The sequence below is a fragment of the Nerophis ophidion genome, linkage group LG23, assembly GCF_033978795.1.
Source record: "Nerophis ophidion isolate RoL-2023_Sa linkage group LG23, RoL_Noph_v1.0, whole genome shotgun sequence".
Lineage (NCBI taxonomy): Eukaryota > Metazoa > Chordata > Actinopteri > Syngnathiformes > Syngnathidae > Nerophis > Nerophis ophidion.
In genome coordinates this window covers 24,438,659-24,443,752 of record NC_084633.1, presented here as the reverse complement: position 1 = coordinate 24,443,752, position 5,094 = coordinate 24,438,659, and the positions used below count along the sequence as shown (strand labels likewise).

Sequence of the window (5,094 nt, the reverse complement as noted above, 5' to 3'; positions counted from 1 at the left end):
GTCACAATTATTGCTGCCATAGAAACACACAACATTGTGTGCAAAGAACCCTTCACTGCTCCACAAACATATTACAGTATTTTCAGGACTATGGAGCGCACCGGACACAAGCCACTCCCACTACATTTTGGAAGAAAATACATTTTTTCCCCCATACATTAGTCGCACTGATAAGTCGCAGATATATACGTTGTGAAATGAGTTATTTACACAGAAATATTTATTTACATACCTTCATCGTTCCCAAACGGTGTCTGTAACTCAGCATAAAACGGACGATCAAACAAAACAGAAGTCATGGTCATGGACCAACTAGTGGCGGACGCTAGCTCTCTAATCAGCTAAACAGACTCAATATCTCCACAGTGACATTTTGGTGAATTTACTGAGGAATTGTGAAAATGAAACAATACAAAAAGAATGCCATTTTAAGTTGATAATACTAACACAGAAATTCATAAACATGTCATCGTCGTTAGCTAATGCTAACAACGCTAGCGTCATTACATCATGATAGCGCGTACTAGAGATGTGCGGACAGGCAATTATATCATCCGCATCAACAAAGTCGTCATCCACCCGCCGTCCACCCGAACCAACATTTAATCAGCATTTAATCGGGACCGTATTTGCCCGCTGAATTACATCAGAGGTTGACCACCTTTACCACTCAAAGAGCTATTTAAAACTGTTTCACAAAGTGATGTAGTCAATTACAGCCACTAACGTACTTGTGAGTATTCAATAGCATTCATCCTGATGACAAGAATATGGGCGTGCTGTGGAGACATAGTCTTTGACACATTCAACAACATGTCCGAGCCAATTGTTAGTCCAGCAACATGTTGTGTACATCTTCCACAATCACGCGTATGAGATTGAAAGGCATACTGGGTGATACAGAGTACACTAATGGTTGTGATATAAACAACTTTAACACTTACTAATATGCGCCACGCTATGAAGCCACACAATACAAGATTGACAAACACATTTCGGGAGAACATGCTCACAGTAACACAACATAAACGCAACACAACTAATACCCATAATCCTTTGTATTCATGACACATCCTGAATATATTTTGCACCCCCGCGCCCCCAACCCCGCCGCACGGGGTGGGGGGGGGTTGGGGTACATAAAATAGTCAGGAATTGTCATGAATACAAAGGTTTATGGGTATTTGTTGAGTTGCGTCGTTTATGTTGTGTTTCTGTGAGGATGTTCTCCCGAAATGTGTTTGTCGTTCTTAATTGGTGTGGCTTCAAAGCGTGGCGCATATTACTAAGAGTGTTGAAATTTTTTATATCACAACCATTAGTGTACTCTGTGTCACCCAGTATGCCTTGCAGTCGTGTGCATGTCAACGCGGAAGCTACACACAACATAATGCTGGACTGACCAGCAGATCGTGTATAATGAAGGAGGTGTCAAAGCCAAGGCTTCACAGCACGCCCTAATATATAATAACTGGATGACTGCCGGCAGTCATACGAGAATAAGAGTGCCTCCTAATTGTGCCTCCTATTGACTTCTTCGCTTTATGACACGGGTCTTAAATGGCTCTTTGAATGGCAAAGGATACCGTTCCCAGAATCATGTATATCAAGTGTCTCCGGATGGTATAACCGCCACCCGCCCGAATCTAATTAAAATCTATTTTTTCATCATGTCAACCGCCCAACCCGCGGTTGACCGGCGGTTTACCTGCGGGCAACGCGGATGAGACCGCAAACCGCGCATCTCTAGCGAGTACAAATATGCATGAAAACACTCCTACAGACGTCAAACATGGGACGGTTTTGTAAGTCAGAATTGTTTTAGTTGTATTGTGAAACTTACAAACCTCGCCTGGAGATATGAATGAAGAATTCATACGTGTAGAAACGCTATGGACGACCAAAAGGACGGAGAGGCACTTCTACTTCCGGTTGAAAGCACTCGACAGAAGGAAATACTGCACATGTTCACCCCACAGCACTTGCAATGAGCGAACTTGTCCAAAAGATTGCGCCACGGCACAAATAATAGCACACCTCTTCTGTGTCGTTGCTTGTGTTTTAAGTGTAAATTAGCTGCAGCGTCTAGAAATAGGTTTATGGCTCGCGAGCCAGATGTGGCTCTTTTGATGACTGCATCTGGCTCTCAGATAAATCTGAGCTGACATTGCTTAACACGATAAGTAATTAATAATTCCACTTGTAATCACAGTGTTAAAAATAACGTTTAAAATATAAAACATTCTTATGCTTTTTTATGTTCCAGAAGTTGCTTTAATGGTAAAAAGTAATTATTATTGGTTAGTGTGGGGCTTGTCCTCCTGGGGGTTCTTCAGACCACCAAGCACCGGCATAAGAGCCTGTTTTAGGGTTACAATATTGTTTTATTTTTCAATAAGTCTCTCAGTTGCTTTCTAGCAATTGTCTTTTTCACTTTCGTCCTCACTCACGCTCTGGCTCCAGCCCCAACCCTGTCTCTCCTCCTGGCTGCTGCTTATAACAGAGCGACAGGTGATTAGATAACAAGGCCCAGGTGGGCCATCTATGCACCTGTCGCTGATTTCGAGGACGGTCCTGGCAACACCCTGCTTTGCTGCAGGCCCCCAGGCCACGCCCTCTCCACAGTTAGCTTCAGAATAACAATGTAATTACAAAGAATAAGAGACCTATTATACTCTAGAAATGTTGGTCTTACTTAAAAACTCACGTTTTTAGTTGTGTTCAGTGTAACCAAAAATGTTATATGGCTCTTACGGAAATACATTTTAAAATACTTTGCTTCTTGGTTCTCTCAGCCAAAAAGGTTCCCGACCCCTGGTCTAGAGTGTATAATTCAAAGTGGTACATCTGTTTTTGTACGCACCTTGGATATCGTTGGGCCAGGGTGTCCAAACTTTTTCCACAGAGTGGTCCCAGCCGAAACACACTGAAAAATGTAAGCAGGTAAGGGCCATTTTCATATTTTCATTTTCATAGCCAATACAATGTATATCATTACCTTTAGGGGCCTCCCTCAATGTTGGTGTTAAAGGTTCCGGGACCCAAAAGGGTCTCAGTCATTAAATTGTTAAAATAAGTATATTATTGTATATTATGATCATTTTTTTGTTTTTTTTTTCCAAAACAGCGGCGAAAATAGATGGTCGTTGAGAGTAACGAGTGTACTCACGTGAGGCCGTCAATGCGTAATGACATTTCCGTATTCCAGTGCTTTTGTACGCATGCTCAGTGGTACGTAATTTCGCCAGAAATAAGGCGAGAAATGTTGGCACTCGACAGAAATGTCGATTTAATGCAATGGCTCGACGTTAGACATGCTGCTTCGACTCCATGGAGATAATGAGCGTGTTGTTGCACAGGTGTCCAAAACACGGAAGTGAAACGAAAAGCACGGAAAAAGTTGATTAATGCAGGTGTCGCGCCCCTACCGCGGGAGCGTGCATACACTGAAAAAAATAACTCATAAGATTTACTTGAAAAAATTATTGTAAATATTTGCACACAAATGATTTAAGTCAAATTTGGCCCGCCGTGTAATTTCATTTGGTCCTTGGGGCAATATCAAGTTAACATTAGAGCTGGCCCGCCGGAAATATACAGCATTCACCGCTAAAACTCATACTTGCCAACCCTCCCGAATTTCACTGTCCCTCCCGAAAAACATTCTTCCGATTTCCACCCGGACAACAATATTGGGGGCGTGCCTTAAAGGCACTGCCTTTAGCGCACTCTACAACCTGTCGTCACTTCCGCTTTTCCTCCATACAAACAGCATGCCGGCCAAGTCACACAATATATGCGACTTCTACACACAGGTATGTGAACGCAAGGCATATTTGGTCAACAGCCATACAGGACACACTGAGGGTGGCTGTATAAACAACTTTAACACTGTTACAAATATGCGCCACAATGTGAACCCACACCAAAAAAGAATCACAAACACATTTCGGGAGAAACACAACATAAACACAACAGAACAAATACCCAGAATCCTTTGCAGCAATAACTCTTCCGGGACGCTACAGTATAAACCCCCCGCTACCAACAACCCCACCCATTTATTTTCAAATTTATTAGCCTGTGGAAAAAGTTAATGTTGATTTTTAACTCAGAAGGCTGCAAATAGAAAAGAGGCATTTAATTTTTTTATTAAAATTGTATTTAATATGCCTTTAATGTTTTTTCCGTTTGTTTTTTGAAAGTTGATTTTGCACTATTAAGTTATATAAGCGTTGCTTGTTCCATATTCAGTGTTAAAGCAAATTCAGTGTAGCAAACTGAGCAATAAATATTGATATTTTATTATTATTATTTGAAACTGGATTTTGCGTGTCACTATAAAGTTATGTAACCCTGCTTGTTCAATGTTCAATGCAAAAGTTGTCCGGGTCCCTTTTAAAAGGTTAATTTGTTGAACCTTGGCCCGCGGCTTCGTTCAGTTTGAAATGTTGGCCCACTCTGTATTTGAGTTCGACACCACTGATTTAAGTAAAATTTAATGCTGCAATGTCAAGTAAATTCTACTTACCATATAACATAACAGTTGTGAAGATATTAAGTAACAGTTACTTAATTACATCCAAGTTTTAAGATATATTTATTAAAACAAATTAAGTAAAGTCTACTTGTTTTTCATCGTCAGGAACATCATTTTAGTCGAAATATTAAGTACATTTTATACACCCTTGAATATCCGCCAGGGTACTAAATAATTTAAAAGCTCTTCTCACTCCTGCGCTTATCAATGGCATGCAACTCCATGCCATTCAAAAATTGAGTGTGCTACAAAAAATTTTAATAAATAATTATACTGGCTGGTGGTTGGCGCCCACTTTCATACCATGCTGTCGACATAACGGAAGGACGCATGCATTTCACTGCTTCAAAATGAGATTTCAATGCATACTTGGTCAACAGCCATACCTTTTACACTGACGGTTGTAATATAAACAACTTTAACATTCTTACCAATATGCGTCACACTCTGTGAACCCACACCAAACACATTTCTGAAGAACATCGGCTCTGTAACACATTATAAACGGAAGATAACAATTACCCATAATGCCATCTTGCAGTGCTCCGTGAAAT

At 40.7% G+C, this 5,094-nt stretch overlaps 1 long non-coding RNA gene across 1 annotated transcript in view; it reads right to left on the bottom strand.

Annotated features, from left to right (window-relative positions):
• The window catches only part of LOC133541751 (uncharacterized), a 29,880-nt gene extending 26,179 nt beyond the window's left edge, over nt 1-3,701 (bottom strand). Inside the window, exons 1-2 of the long non-coding RNA XR_009803972.1 lie at nt 2,999-3,701; nt 2,864-2,926 (exon numbers count right to left, since the gene is read on the bottom strand). This is a non-coding gene — a long non-coding RNA (uncharacterized LOC133541751). The remainder of the gene's footprint in view (nt 1-2,863; nt 2,927-2,998) is intronic.
• Nucleotides 3,702-5,094: the final 1,393 nt, after the last annotated feature.